This window comes from Equus caballus, chromosome 2, assembly GCF_041296265.1.
Source record: "Equus caballus isolate H_3958 breed thoroughbred chromosome 2, TB-T2T, whole genome shotgun sequence".
NCBI lineage: Eukaryota > Metazoa > Chordata > Mammalia > Perissodactyla > Equidae > Equus > Equus caballus.
The window spans coordinates 32,088,484-32,105,064 of record NC_091685.1 but is presented as its reverse complement, the minus strand read 5'-3'; positions in this window follow the sequence as shown (position 1 = coordinate 32,105,064).

The following is a 16,581-nucleotide window of genomic DNA, read 5'->3' as shown; positions in this document are numbered from 1 at the left end:
AAGATTTTAAAAAGATTCTCAACATCACTAGTAAACATGGAAATGCAAATTAAAACAATAATGCGATAGCACATTACACTAGTCTGATCAGCAAAATGAGCCTATAACACCAGTATTGATGAAAGTGGAGGGGGGGTGCGGAATAGCAGTGTTTAGAAACTTCTGGTGGGAATGTAAATTGGTTCAACTACTTTGGAGAGCAATTTGGAAACACTTAGTAAATTTTAAGATGAGAAGATCTAAGCCCCAGCAGCCCCACCTTAGTGTATGGGTGTCTTAGGTTCGTGCCTGAGACTCTTGTGCAGGTGACACACTGACGGGCGGCTCTCAGGTGAAAGAGCGGGGGGATGGCAGAGAGGGTTGGAGGAAATGCTGACCAACGATGAGCTCTCTGTTGGAGGTGAGCTTCCACCTGATCCCATGGGGACCTCGTCAGCATTAATGACATCACCGGTTTGATCTGCCTTGAGGCAAGAGGGGCACTCTTTTGTAACCCCACGTCCATCAGTCGTTGGCTGTGGGCTACTGCATGGGTGGGGAGGTCATATAACTTCCCGGGCGAGGAAGTTCCTAAGAGGGGAGAAGCTATGAGTCCTTAGCAGCCAACGCTAACAGCAGCTGGGGGGTGAGTGCACCTGCAGGACAGAGGAATCTGGGTGGGGCCCCCCACAGTGTTTTCTGTGCATCCTAGAGAAACTCAGGCAAAAGGATACATGTGCAAGGATATTTACTGCACCTTAGTGTGTAATAGAAAATGAGGAGCAGCCTAACTGTGTCTCAGCAGGGGAACAGGAAAATAAGCTGCTTTATGAGTACAATGAAATAATCTATCACAGTTAAAACGAACAAACTAGATCAACACATCCCAATATGGGTGAATCTCCAGGACAGACTATGGAGTGAAAAAATAAATGACAGAGGAATATGTACAGAATTATACCATTTATGTAAACTTTTAAAATACACGTAACAATAGAATTACAGGTTCAGAATGCATAACTAGATGATGACAGTACATGCCCGGGCCAGATAAACACCAGCTTCAGCTCAGTTATCTCTGGGGAAGAAAGGCAAGGAGGGAAGCGGTATGAGGCTATATCGACAGTGTTTCGTTTGTTTTCTTTTTAAAAGGGGGCTCTGAAACAAGCATGGCAAACTGTTAACACCCATTTAATCTTGGTGGACACGTGTCTGTTACGTTACTTTCTGATTTTTCTGTCTGTGAAAATGTTGTATGATTAAAAGTAAAAATGTTCAAAAGCCACAAGGGAGGGGTTCTGGGGGCTGCCCTCTGGAATCGCGGCGTCTCCTGAGAAACGGAACCAGCCCCTCCGGGAAGGCGCAGGTTGCGCTGTCCAGGGTGCTGGACGTCAATGGCGGGGCTGGTTGCGCTGCGACAGATGAGCAGGTCCTGGCAGCCCTCTCTCCAAAGTGTGCCCTAAATCTAACAATTTCTCTCCATCCGCCCCCAGTCCGAGCCGCCGCCACCACCCCTCCCCTGCACGTCTGCAGGAGCCTCTCCATGGGTCGCCCTGCTTCCTCTGTCGCTCCGGTAATCCATTCTCCACAAGCAGCCGGAGAGACCTTCTAAAAACATAAACCAGACCATGCCATTTCCCTAGTTACAACCCTCCAAAAGCCTCCTATGAAGCTGGTAATGACATCTAAGTCTTCACCTGGCCTACAGCACCCTACGTGATCTGCTCCTGGCAGCCTCTTCAACCTCCCTCCAACCGTCCTCCCCTCACTCACGCCCTTCATTTTATTTCTTGAACGTGCCAGACCTCGGCATCAAGCTCTTCCCTCTGCCAGGGATGTTCTTCCATGGCTGCTGAAGGTTCCAGCCAAGTATGACCGCCCCAGAGAGGACTCCCTCCTGAGCCACTTTGTACCATGGTACCCAATGTTGTATTTATAGCACTTACAACGAGTTGAAGTTCTCCCTTTCATTGTTTATTTACTTATTTTTGTTCTGCCCCCATCATTTGTTATGCTCTAAAAAAGCAGGTACTGCATTGAATTTCCTCAGTGCTTCATCCCCAGCATGCAGCACACTGATGGCCCTCATTTGTACCTAAAAGATATTTGTTGAATGAATGGATGTATATTTACTGAGCACCTCTTCTGTGACAGGCCCTGTGCTTGGCTCCATGAGCTCTGGATTAAATAAGATAAACTTTGCCCTCAAGATGCTCACAGGCTGGAGAAAACAGAGAAGCCAAATGACAGGATCATAGAATGTTAGAACAAGTCCCTTTGCTCTTATTATGGAATTAGAGTACTTGAACAGAATCAGACTGTTTGTTCTCTACACCCTCCTTGTTTCTTAAATAAAGAAATCCAGCCTTACTCAGAGAGGGAAAAGGACTTGCCCGAGTTCACACAGCATCAGAGGCATAGTCTGGGTCTGAACCCAGGTCACCTAACTTCTCACAGTTTGTCTTTAAAGGAAGGCTCCCCAAAGCAGCTTTGGACCCTGTTCCACCTCCTGGCTCATGGGTGCCCTTTCAGGCACCGCCTGCAGAAGAGAAATGAACTCCCCAGAGGAGTGATTTGGGAAGCAAAAGGAAATCCTCAGGGGGCCAGCCCGGTGGCATAGTGGTTAAGTTCATGTGCTCCACTTTGGCAGCCTGGGGTTCACGGGTTCAGATCCCGGGCATGAACTGACACACTGCTCATCAAGCCATGCTGTGGAGGCACCCACTTGCGAAATAGAGGAAGATTGGCACAGATGTTAGCTCAGGGTCAATCCTCCTCGCAAAAAAAAAAAAAAAAAAAAAAAAAAAACCAGAAAAGAAAAGAAAAAGGAAATGCTCAGGCCGAGGAGCACCTTACCCTTTAATCAGAACCAATACCTGAGTTTTTGCCACCAGGATCTCACCTCTTTGGAGTAAGCCTTGCTTTCTTGGGACTCCCCTGGGCAAATAAGAAGCCTGTTGGAAGAAGAGCTCTCTGTGCCCACATGTGGGTAAAACCGGCTCCCCTGTGAGAGGCTCTCTGGGAAGGAGAACAGACAGTATGACTCGGGGGTGGAGGAAGTGTGGGAAGAAGCGGTCCAAGGCACCAAGTGAACCTTTCTAATCCGGCCCCACCCACACCTCTCACCTCACCCCCTGTCCTTACACCCCAGCAAACTCACAGAGGACCTTCTAGTCACAAAAAATGCCTGCAGGCCATGAGAAAACACTCCTGACTCTCTCCATGGCGGTGCCATGTGTGTTTTCCACTAGAGGGACTTTCTTCCTCCTCCTCCCCCTCGCTAACTGCTGCTCCTACTGCGGCTCTCAGCCTCTGGCACCTCCCCTAATTGAGGACTGGATGCCTCCTTCTCTGAGAGCCCGCAGACCCCCAGGCTCCCCCGTTACAGCACTAATATTGCACTGTGATAGATCCCCCACCTTCACCGTGGACTGATTAAGGCCACAACTGTCCCTATTTAGCCAGAGAACCCCAGTGCCCAGCCAGGGCTGGCTCGTGGTAAGAACTCAGTGAGTGATAAAGGCACAAATAGCCCTTCGTGGGGCCCTGGTATCAGCCCTGTCTCGGGGTCAGTTCTTCATCCTTCCCTTCTGTGTGACCTTGAACACATCACTTTACCTCTTTGAGCCTCATTTCATCACCTGTAACATGGGGTCAATACTTATACACAAGGCACAGGCTTGTCATGAGGATTAGAGGATGATATGAGGGTAGGACACAGGGACAGTGTCTGGTGTTGGTCACCATAATTGGAGGAGTGTGGCTGAGTGTCTCTGGGATGGTGTAAGGGTGAGGCTGTCGGTGAATATGAATGAGGCTTTGGAAGTAGGAAGAGGTGGGAAGCCCCAGTAGTCTAGAATCCTGGCCCCCAGGGGAGCCCCCTCACTCTTGTTCCTCTATCTCCCACTCCACCCAGGGTGAGATGCCCAAGGCCTGTGGGCCACCACCTCTCACATTCCATCCCCGATGACTAGCCACCTCATTAGGACACCTCCATTTCCCCCACCGTAGGTGGCTGGGGAACGGTCAGCTGCTGGCGTGAAATTCACAGTCCTTGGAGGGTTTGCATTTCCATGTCTCCTGTGTTGGGGCTGGTGGAAGGTGATGAATAAAAGATGGGAAAGGGGGGAGCTCCTGTGGCTTTAAGAGAAATGTGATGAGCATTTAGAGCGGGGAGATTAGTGAAGAGTTTCTCGCTGAATACCAAAAACGAGGGGTCCAGCATCAAAGGTAAAATAAACCAAAATAATCTAGAAAGCCACTTTCCTGGTTCGAGGTGTCAGGAGCCCAAGGGAAGAAGAAGGGAGCCGGGGAGGGGGGGCTTGGCTGGGCAGGGGGCAGGGGCAGGGGTAGAGGTGATGCAGATTCAGGTGAAGGAAGCCAAGAAGTTCAAGTGGAGGCATGGCCAAGGTGACCCAAGGGCTGGGGCCAGGTGGTGAGGGAGCCCAGGTGCGTCCCCCTCCCTCCCAATGCTGACATCCTCTTTGGATGCTAAAGGCAATTATTCTCCCCTACGCGCTCGAGTGAAAAGGGCTGTAAGAGAAGGCTGTCTGTATGGCATCTGATGAGAGCCTATGCGGGTGGCTTATTGTTATTAACAATAATGAGTCACTATTTACCACACTTTTATCATGTGCCAGACACAGTGACAAGTGCTTTCCATGCATTACGCCTTCCTCTCCCCACAGCAGCCTAGAGAGAACAGTACTATTACCATCCCCTTTTCATCAGTAAGGAAACCAAGGCACCGGGGGGTTATGTTACACAACTGGTGAGTGGGGAACAGGGTTCAAACCCGGGTCAGCCTGACTCCTTGGGGAGGGCAGTGGTGGGGTGTGCTGGAGGGGTGTGTAAGGATGCGGGCCCTCTCCTAAGCTCGGAATCACCCGGCCAGCCAGCAGATCACACCCGATTCTGTCCTCTGCGCTTTCTCCTTGGGGAAAGCAACTGGGGCCCAACGGCCAAAGAGGGCGAGTGGTGGGGCAGAGGGGCCCGTGCCACGGACTTGTGCTTCCGTGTAAGTGGATGACTGTGAGGGCTTGTGTGGACATTTTTGTGCATGTGGTAGCATGTGACTATGCAAAAGGGTATGTGTGGCATTATCTCCAAGTGTGTGTGTGACTGCTGCTGCCTGATTGTACATGTGTGTCTCTGTGAGCATGACTGAGGTGGGTGAGTATATGCCCTGGAGGTGGGGGCAGCTGAGGTTGGTGGACGTACCTTTGTGTGTAGAACCCAGTGACTAAAATATGTAAAACACACACATGTCTGTGATTGGTGTAGGTATGTGATTGCATGTGTGTGTGTGGTGTATATGCATTTCCTCGACTGTGCCGCGGGCCAATGTGTCCCAGTGTATCAGTGGTGTGCCTGTGTGGAGAGGGAGGTAGGAACGTGTGTGCATGTGTGTGTGCACGCATGCCAAACCCAGATGGTCACCTCTGATCCCCTCCCTCCCCCAGTCTCTTCTCTTCTCACAGAATTGCATGTCTGTCGAGATGCTCAGAATAGGAATCCTTCTGCCTCAGTGTAAGGATCCTCACAGGGACATCCTGGACATGGAATGTCCAGTTGCACATGCACAGAGAGTCCCAGAATCCTGCTTAACACATGTGTTTGGCTCCTCCCCTGAGATTCTCCCAGCATCCCTCCCTCCCAGTCCAGGTAGACACTCCTGGCTGTACCCTCAAGAAAGGCCAAGTGTCCAAAGGATTATGCACAAAGCCCTCTCTATTTCCGTCCTTCTTCCCACCCTTTCACAGCTGGGAAAAGTGAGGCTCAGACAAGATGCTTGCCTCCAACTTCAGGTCCAAATTCCTTTCCCCGAGGTCTCCTAATTTTCTGAACTTTTTGCTCCATGCTTTCCCCTAACTCTTGTCCTGGCTGAAACCAAGACATTCAATCAATCATTCGTCCAGCAGCTATCCATCACTTCCACCCTGTCACCAGACGGCCTGGTCTGACAGCCTGTAACCAACTGTCTGAGGACCATCACCTTCTCAGGTCTCCCCTGAGCCTCAAACCAGGTGGGACACGCGAGCAGCCCAGTGGCGCTGCGGAGCTGTCCGTGGTGCTGACGCCGCGCCTGCAGGCCCCTGCCTCCAGGACCTGGGCTGGGGCCACCTCTGGACTTTGGGAGGACCTGAGGCTGGATTATTAGAAGCACAGGGTGATGGTCAGGGTGGGTGCTTTTCCCTCCATGCTCCATGCTGGACTGTCATGTCTACAGCTCTTGCCTCTCTTCTTGCCTGAACACTCCTTTATGGAGCTTCTCAGGGGCTGGGTGAGGCTGATGCAGCCCCGGTTCTGGGGGGCCTTGAGTATTTCCAGGGGAGGATGCCAGCGCGGAGGGGGTCTTGAAGCCATGGCAAGGGGAGACAGTGCAAAGACCCTGGTGAGGATGGAGGAGCATCACCCACCATTGTCTTCAGGTCCTGGAAGGGGTGTCCCAGGAAAGGGACTTGGGATTTTCTTCTCAGAGTCAGACAGTGGAGGCTTCAGAAAGACAGACATCAACTCTACCCTAGAAACCCTTCTTATAGTCAGAGTTCCGCCAGTGAGGGATCATTTTGCCGTAGGAAGAGATGAGCTTCCAGGCAGGGAGAAAGACAAAACATTCCATGGTTCTAGGGTCCTCTTGAGGGCAGCCCAGCCCTTAGGACAGCAGCTGCCACTTGTCGGACTCCTATTGGAGTTATGCTACTACAACCCATGAACATAGATATCATTAGCCACATGTTGCAGAAGAGGAAACTGAGGCTCAGAGAGGGGCAGTGACTTGTTCAAGGTCACTTGGCCAGTAAGTAACTGAGCTGAAATCACGCCCAGGTATGTGATTCCAAACCTGAGCTGTTAACTTCTGTGCTACCACGGCCCCTCGAGCCAACACAGAAGGTGTAGCATGCCCACCCTCTCCCCCGTGTCCTCCCACAGCCTTCTCTCAGCTCCCTCCCCCATGGGTTGAGTTTCAAGGAAGAAATAAATTAAAAATGGATGAAGTGCCCAGCCCAGGGTGTGGGCCCTGATCCGATTAACACTGATGTTTCTTTCATGAGCGATGGGACAGTGTTTCTCACCTGCAGCAGCCCAGGGCGGTGGAGGAAGCTGCCTGGAAGTCACCAGGGCCACCTGCCTCACAGCTCTGCGGGTTCTCTGACCCGCCCAGCCCCACCATCTGCCACCACCTTCCCCTCCTCCCGTGCTCGCCATGGTCCAGCCACGGCTCTCAGAAGCCCCACCAAGCTCCAGCTGCATCTCCAAGACAGCCTGGGGCAGCAGGAAAAGCCCAGGCTCTGCCTCAGACCGGAGTCTAGGTCCTGGTTCTGCCTCTTACTACGGGACTTTAGAGAAACCACGTGCACTTTGATGTCCCTCCAGCAACATGGGGAAGACGCTGTCCTCACAGAGTGACCCCGAGGTGTGAGTTAACACATCCATGGCTTGGAACACAGTTTGTCTTCTCTTGGTTAACACTCCGTAAGTGGCCATTACCACACGTCTACTACTATCGTTATATTGATAAATGGAAGCATTTCTTGTCCTGAGTGCTTGATGACCCAAAAGAGAAATGGATGAAAACTGAGGTGGTGGGAGTTGAGGCCCATTCATGGAGGAGCAGGGCACTCCTTAGGAAAGCCCCGAGTTTCTCCCCACCAGCCACATTCTCGGGGGTTGGGGGGAAGCCACAGGGACTCAGTCTGACCAGGGCCCCAGTTATTGGGGACTCACCCCACCTAACGTTGCAACTAACAGAGACAGATGGCAGTCCCTCAGACGGAGCATCCTGATCACCGAAAGAGCTGACGCTGGACGAGGTGGTCTCCATCTGAGGGCTAGTAGGATTCCTATGGCAAACCCCAGGGTCCGGCAGACTCACTGCCCACAAGCGCATTGGGCCTTGCAACTGCAGAGCAGCAGAGCATACATGGGCTTCCTGTAGGGTGCCTGTCTCCCAGAATAAGGTAGCTCCAGCCACCCTCATGCTGAGAGTCCTTGACCTGAGCATTTACCCTCTCTGAGCCCCAGTTTTCCACTCCGTTAAATGGAGGTAATAACAGAACCTGTCAAACAGAGTTGTGGCCAGAGTCAGAGGGGGCCAACATGGCAGAGGGGCAGCAGACCAGAAGGCTGCCTCCACGGCTTCCCAACCCCTCATGTCCCCAGGGTGAGGACCCTTCGCTGGGTCCCATGCAGGGTCCAGGTGCTGCCCCTACTCCCCGACTGCGGAGCAGACATCATCAGTGGCTCTGAGCCTCCTTGCCTTGCGTGCCAGATGAGGCACATGTCTGTGAGGAGGAGAAGGAGGGGAAGAGGCCGGGAAGCCTGGGCCCAGGGGAGCACCCCGCACGCCAGACTCCCTCACGCAAGGGGCTTGACACGCGATGCGAAGGCGTCCACGGGCCTCCTCCTCCCCCTGCCCCTCCCCCCACGCCCATCTAGGGAGGGTCAGCAACCCCATCCACTGCCCCACTGCAGCCTCCACTCCCTGCTGTCCGTCAGTCCATCCGTCCATCTGTCCTCTCAATGGGCAGACTGGCTGCCTGCCTCTCTGTCAATCTACTTCCTGGACTGTCACTGTGCCCGTCTGTCTGCCTGTGATTCTGTCAGTCTGCCTGTTGGTTGTCAGGCGTCTTGTGGGTCAGACTGGCTGTCCATCTGTCTGTCAGTCTGTCTATCTGTTGGTCTTCCTCTCTGTTTTCCCATTAAGTCTGTCTGTCCTCCCAATGGTCAGACTGGCCTCCCATCTCTCAGTCCACCTGTAGTCCGTCATCACAACTGTCTGTCAGTCTGTCTGTCTGTTAACTATTCTCTTATTGGTCAGCTGGCTGCCCACCTGTCTTTGAGTTTGTCTGTGTGTTTCACTCTATCTACCTGGCGGTCGGTCAGTCCTGCCTTCCCATCTGTCTGTCTAGCTTGTTACTCCCCACCCCCATTTCTCCCTGCCTGTGGAGCTGGGTTCACTCATCTCAAAAGCACCTCTCTGTGCCGTGGACCAGGGCTGGCTGCCCCCAGTGAAGCCCAGCAGGCAGCCCCTCCAGCCCAGTGTGACCCCCAGCCTCCAGGGCAGAGCCTCTCCCCGCCTTCAGCCCCTCCTCCTCTCCCCAGCCCCGGCGTGGTGTAGAAAGATTTAGTGAAAGGCATTTGGGGGAGACTAGGCTCAAATTAATGATGAAAATAAGGTTTTATGATTCCATTTCAGTTTCATTCCTCGACCGATTTTCTCCATTACCACGGAGCATCAGCTGAGAACGGCTGTTCCCTCCGTATTTATGGTAATGCAGGTTAATGTCTGAGTTCGAGGAGCTCAATTAGCAAATTCATGGACATGGGGGCCTGTTCGTGCTTCTCTTGTGAAGCCGGGTGACTCATTAGCCACAGGGAGAAGCTGGTTTCACATCCGCATACAAAACACCGGCCGCCGCTCTCCTGGGCCCTCGCGGTGCCCGGCTCGGAGGTGGTGCTCAGGGATCCTGGGGGTCTTTGTTCCCTGGACCTGGCAGAGCGCTTGGCACAGAGTAGGGCCTCAATATTTGTTTGGCACTCAGCACAGGGCCCACGGCAGGTGATGCTAAACATTGAATAAATCAATTATCACTTTGTCCCCAGTGCCAGGCACAGAGCCCGGAACCTCAGAAGTGCTTAATTGCTAAAGAAATTGACACATCCCTGATCTCTTGTGCTTAACATGGGGTTGCCACATGGTAAATGCTGGATGAGTGTTTGTTGACTGACAAACAGATTGGTGATGAATGAATGAATGTCAGTGGCCTTCTCTAGCAGCAAGGTTGCCTAGATCCCCAGAATCCTACCCTGGGGGCACTAGAAGAAACAGGATTTCAAGGAGGGGGTCCTAGTCTGGAGGGTCTAGGGCTGGGGGAGACGTGCAGAACTCCTGCCCCCACTGAGGGCCAGACTTCAAAAGGTGGAGCAGCCATCTGCAGGCTTGTGCTTCGGGGTACTCCAGGCTGGGGTGTCCAGGCTGAGAGAATTGCCACAGGTGGTGCCACCTCTTCTCTGCCAGCTGCTTGGCCCCGAGTCTCGGGGGAGGGACGCTGTGCGGGGAGAGGAACCCTATCCTCCGAGTGACTTCTCAAATCTCTCTTGTTGGAGACTCATCTCTTGGTAACGCAAGGCTGGGTAATTAGTCCCATTTTGCAAATGTAGAAACTAAAGCCCAGAGAGGGAAGTGCTCTGTGCAAGGTCACACAGCAAGTTAGTGGCTGGCCAGGATTTGCACAGGTCTTCTGTGTTCTTTCCTCCACTTCCTGCTGCTGCCCAGCCTGGTCCTTTGTCCTTTCTGGGCTTCTAGTTTCCCATTCCCGCTCCCACTAGAATATCAACTCCACAAGGGCAGAGGTCTTTTCTATGTTCACCGATGTCTCCCCAGCGCCTGGAACTGGGCTGGCAAATTGTAGCAAGCATGCAATAAAGCCTTATTGAACAGTGAATGAGTGAACGAATGAATGAATCCCATGCCCCACCGTGAGGGCAAGAGCGTGACAAGATTCACAGCATCTCCCACTTGCTGTGTTCCCACTGTGTGTGTCAGGCACTGGCATTGTCCCAGTGTCCCCAGCAGCCCTGAGGGGAGAGTACTCACCCCAGCCCCGTTTTCAATTGAAGAACCTGAGCAGAGAGGCCACTTGACTTGCCCCAGGTCACCCAGCGGGTGAGCTGTGGCATCCGGGTCAGGATTCCAACCTGGTTCATCCGGTATCTGAGCCCTGAGACCACATCCGCCAGGCACCTGCCCTCTGTACCCGTTGCCTGGAGCTGAGCCCCCCCAGCTGCCCACCCACCAGCTCCATTTAAGGTTGGTGCCCAGACTGACAGCTCCCCAGCCCCAGGCCACCTTCAGGGTCACCTCCCGGGGCTGCAGCCAGAGCTGTGACAGGGAGGCCAAGGGAGGCCGGGCCCAGGGGGAGTGAGGCCGGGCCCTGGGTGGCTCCTGGCCTGCCCCACCCGCTGGGGTCTCATCAGTGTCAGCAGAGGCCCCTCAGCGAGATGCAGTTGACAGTTCCTGCACGGCCTGTGGGGCTGCCTGTCTCTCCCGGGAACGGGCTCTGGGGGAGTGGGCGTGGCGCGAGAGGCGGACGTGACAGCCAGGCCCCGGAGACTGGCCCCGTGTGCCCTCCTTCTGCAAGTGCTGGACGAGGAGAACAGACGCGGCCCCAGCCCCAGGCTAAAGGCTCGCAGGGGTGGCTGCCAGCCTTCAGGGAGAGCTCATGCTTGCCATGCACCGTGCTGGTCACCTCCTGTGCATCCTGTCCCTTGTCCTCACAGCTACGCATAAAGAGGGCATGAGGAATAGCCCCATCTTGCAGTTAGAGCAACTGAGGCTCAGAGATGGGAAATCAGTTGCCTAAGGTCACATGAACAGCATGGCAGATCCAGGCCCAAGTTCTGCCTGACCCGAGAGCCTCAGCCTTAAACTGCACTCTCAAGAGCCTCCGTTGAAAAGTGTAAGTCACACTAGTGTGGCCCCTGCTCTCTGGGAACTTCCTCCGGCAGCTTAATGAGGCAGGATAAAAAGCCCCTGGCTGGGGAGCTATTAAGACACATTCAGTCCTGCTTCTCCCATGGACTCCCTCGCTGTGTGACATTGGACAAGTCACTTAACCCCCCTGATCTCCAGCTGTAACATCCTCAAAATGGAGCTTTGATGCACTCACGTCTGAGGGATCATCCTGCTCGGCTGGTCCCCAGAGGCCCCTTCACCTCTCTCTCTGACTTCCCGGGCTGAGGAAGACTTTGACACAGAGAAGGGGGAGGTGGCCCAGGGCAGTGAGTCTCAGGGAAACAAACAGTCTGTGAGAAGGTCCCCGAATGTGGAATGGGGCAGACCTGGTCAAACCCTCAGCGGAGAGCTGACGGCAGAGAGAAGTGACTTGCCCAAGGTCACACGGAACACTGGCATCCGTGAGAGGATCCCGGCCCTGCGCCTTCCCCCACGCAGCTGCCGCAGCAGGAAAAACGTTCAAAGAAATTGAAAAGCTTTACCTTTGGCCCCCGTTTTTTTTTCTCCCAAATCTTTATTCCTTTTTCTTTGAAGAGAATTGTACATTGGGGTTCTTGGAAACTCTTTTTTTTTTTTTTGTCCTTTTAAACAAAAAATAAGCAAACTAGGTTTAGCAGACCCTGAGGACTGAAGTGGCATCTCGGCTGCCTCTCACTACCCCCCCGGAGACCCCGCGGCTGCCTCCCCGAGTCCCTGGCGGCTGGCACCGTCACGGAAAGCCCCGGCGGGTGGACTTGCTGGACCAGCTGCTGCATAAACAGCGAGCGACTTCAGACAGACTGTAAAATCAGGCGTCACTTCAAAGGCTCCATGACAGGCGGTGACGGCAATGGGATCACGGAGGTGGCCTCCCCTGACGACCAGCGCGAGTGGGAGGCTGGACTGGCTGCTGTGTTCTCCCCGAGAAACAGCCGACAGAAGGACAGGCGCCCCTGTCCCCGCCAGCGAGGACGCTCTTACAATATTTGTCAGCCCCTGAGCTCCGGGGCGGCACTGAGTCCGCTGGGGGGTGGGAGAGAAAGGACTCTGGCCCAGGGTCCCCAGAGTCCGGGCCAGCGGAGTCTGAGCCCCCCAAAGCCACCTTCACCTGCAGAGCTGCGGGTCTCGGACAGGGGGCTGGGCGGCTGGGAGCCCCATGTCCCCTGCCCGGCTGAGGTGGAGGAGGAAGGCCAAGCCCTCTGTGTGCTGGGCAGTGTGCGGCCACAGCAGCCTTGGGGCCACCTGTCCTCGGCCTCTCTAGAGATGAGAGAAAGCTGGGCTCACTGGCCCCAGAGAGGCAGCAGGAATCCCCGCTAGAAAGGGCGGAGCAGAGCCAAAGCATTGGTGTGTGTGCATATGCGTGCGTGCTTATGTGTGTGTGCAGGTGCGGGTGTGCCTGTGTGTGTGCATCTGTGTGTGCTTATGTGTGTGCTTTTGTGTGTGCAGGTGCATGTGTGCCTGTCTGCATGCATCCGTGTGTGTGATCTGTGTGTGCTTGTATGTGTGTGCAAGTGCAGGTGTGCCTGTCTGCACACATCCGTGTGCGTGCGTCTGTGTGTGCTTGTATATGTGTGCAGGTATGTGTGTGCCTGCATGCCTGCTTGTGTGCATTCACCCATGTGCGCATCTTTACACCACCTCTTTCATGCTCACCCCTTGCTGGTATTCCCGGATTGGCTCACCCACCTCAGGGCCCCTCACTCTCCCTTCTCTCTATCCTGCCCCCCCTCCTCCGTGTGTCACCCTCAGAGAGACGTTGGAACGAGACAGCCCAGTTTCCCGACCCGGGTTATCATTCCCAGGCCCTGTGACCTCAGGCAGGGGACCCACCTCTCGAGCCTCAGCGTCCCCGTCTGTAAACGGACGTGTGGCTCTGCCTCCGAGTATCGGTGGACGGACGGGAGGCCCCGGCTGTGCCTGGCACACACAAGCCCCGGATGCACGCAGTCCTCCCCTCTCCTGCCCTCCTTCCCCTCCATCCTGCTCTCCCCCCGCTCGCCTCAGTTCCCTCCCAACCCCTCTCTGTGGCTCCGTTTCCCCATCTGTAAAACAGGGATGTTTTTGCCTATCTCCGAGGCTGGTGGTGAAGGTTAGGAAAGAGAAGTTAAGCAGGGCGTGTGGTTTCAAGGCTCACCAGCTGTGCTCCCTGTCACTCGGATATCTCAATGCCTGGCACATAAGCGTGAGTTGTTATTCTGGATGGGGAGGGGCATCGGTCTGTGTGTGTCTCCTGTTTGCACTAGTCTTAAGTGTACAGCAAAGTGGCTTGTTCCGTAGGTGTTCACCGGTGAAACCACCACCCAGGTAAGAATGCAGCACCCTCCCAGCATCCCAGCTCGGTCCCTCTCCCAGTCAATACCCACCCCCGCCACCAGAGGACACCACTACTCCAGATAAGGCCAAACTTCCAGCCTGGAAAGCTCTGGGCTTAGACGGCAGGCAGGAGAAGTGATGGGACAGGCAAGGACGGGGCAGGGGGACCAGGACACGAGCACAGGGGCAGAGATGCAGCAGAGACTGCGCTGGGGTGGGGTGGCAGGAAAATGTTGTCAAAGAAGGCTCCTGAGCCTGGGGTCTCAGGGGACCCCTTCTCCAGGAGCTTCCCATTACCCGAGGGAGAGGCAGGGAGGCTGGTGGTCACGTGCACCTGGGGGCTTGGGGCTGGGCTGGCCCAGCAGAGCCAGGATTGTGGGCAGCTGCCGCCCAGGGCCCTTTGATGTGACAGAGATGGAGACACACACACGCCCGACAATTAATTAATTGTGACTTTCACCGTGCAGCGGCCGCTTCCTATTGATCTCCGCCCGTCTGGAGTGAGGGAGACAATTAGGAGGGAGCGCAGCGGGGGCAGTTAATTACCCGCAGAATGAAAACCGTGCCTTTCAATTTATTAAACTTTTATCACAAAAATAACCTGGCCACCCCATCCTGCCAAGAAGCAGCGAGGGTGCTCGGGAATGGCGCCCCCAGTCAGCCCTTCGAGGTGCTGACAGCCGTAGGAGGGCACGGCCACCTCGCGCCACGGGAGACCCCCAGGCCCCGGGGCTCTGGGAATGGAGCTGCCAGCGAGGCCAGCGCATCCTCGAAACCAGCCCCGGGCGGAGGCCTGGGCTGCGTAAAACCAGGCAGCAGGCCAACGAACTCAGGCGGAGGCCTTCAAGGAATCCGGAGGCTCAGATGAAGGCCTGGGAAGGTCCCAGCCAGGCGGCCAGCGCTCTGGGCGATCCCCGGGTCCCACTTCTCGGGGATGGAGGCAGCCTGGAGCACAGGCAGGGCCAAGGGGTCTTGCAGCCCCTGGTTCACACCTCAGTCGGGCCTCCGAGTTTTGCTGCCTGCCATTGGTTAGCACCTGCACAGGAGAGGCTGCACTGTGCTTTACAGAGGGGGAAACTAAAGCTCAGAGAGGCACAGGTGCTCCCTCAAGGCTGCACAGCTTTATAGGCGGAAGCTCAGTTTGAAGCTCCGCTCTCTCAGTGTGTGGCCTGGGGCAAGTGGCATCACCTCTTGGAGCTCCCAGTTTTCTTATCTGCAAACTGGGAATGACAAATCCACCAGGCAGAGAAGTTGTGCACATTTACATATAATTAGAGAATAAAGACCTGCCTGCCTGCAGTTTAGCTAACTGCCGTTGCCAGTCTCGTCGGGAAACTGAGGCTCCGAGGAGGCGTCACTCACTCAAGGCCTCACGCGGCTGCAGAGGGAACAGAGGACGCCCAGCCAGCCTTCTCTCGGCTCATAAACGTCCCTAAGTTCAGACCCTGTTCTGCCTCCTGCTGCACGTCTGCGGGGACCCGAGCATGTCACCCACTGGTGGGACTCTGATGCCCTGAGACCCACCTGGCTCTGGGGCCGCTCCTTCACGAGCATCATCCCGTGGCGTCTGCCCCCAGCCCCACGAGGTAGGTGGGATGGCGCACATTAGAGACACTGACACCCTGAGACGGAACGGAGAGGGCTGGGGCAGCACAGACAGAGCTGGGCCGAGCACCGAGCTCCGGGCTCCCAAGCCGGGGCCCTCATGGGGCGTCTGGGCAGAGCTGGTGCCCCAGCCTGGCTCTAACAGCAGCTTGGATGCCACACCCCAGGCTGTCCCCAGAGGCCAACCTAGGAGCTTGGCTCCCTCTCCTCCCCACCAGGGTGAGGCAGCCTCCAGAAGCCCCCTATAGCCTCGGCTCCTGCCAGTGATGGTGGGAACGAAGGGAGAAGGCTCGTGCACCAGCCCCTACCCCTGTTCGTGCCACCTCCTGCCAGGTCCCCCAGCAACTGCCCATCTGTCTGGAGCCAGGAGGTGGGAGAAATCAAGTGGGGGTCCCAGAGAAGGCTGCTCGTGTTGATTCCGTCCATCTCACGGAAGGTGTGTGTAGCGGCTCACATTACTCTCCCCACGTTACAGAGCGACGCACCGAGGTACAGAGGAGCGAGAGTAAGGGAACCTGCCTCGTGTCACCCAGCCTGGAGGGGCAGGGTTGTCTAGGAGGTTCTCCAGCAAGTGAGGAATTCAGTGTCCATCATGACCCTTCTCGACCCGCCTTGGGAGCAGTCCCAAGGACCGTCCACTCCAGGCATCGCGGAAGGGCAAGCGGCCTCTTACCTGGGGATTGGGGCCCACAGGGGGAGGGGGAGCCCACGGTCCCTGCCCCTCATCCCCGCCCTGCCCCGTTCGTCCTCTTGGGAAGGACAAGATAACAGGCGGGAGGGAGCTGGCTGGGCCTGCACGCCCATTTTCAACTGCATGTTCTCCCAGAGAAGCTCCTGGGGTCCGGCCGGGCCTCGAACCCCACCCAACGCAGCGAGCTGACCTCAATCCAACGAAGTGAACTGAACCCCACCCAATGACACGAACTGAACCCCACCCAACGCAGCTAGCTGAACTCAATCCAAAGAAGTGAACTGAACCCCACCCAACGACGTGAGTGGCGGACACGGGCACTCAGCCCTCCTCCTCTCTCGCCCACCCTTTCCTCCCCCCGCCTCCCTGCTCCCCAGGGCCTCCCCCTCCTCCTCCCAGGGCTTGTCCGGCTCTGAGTGCCGCTCAGACAAGGGCCACTTACCTGTTGGTTCCACTGCCTTTTCTAGCTCAAACAGTCCCGAGTGTGGCGAGACTC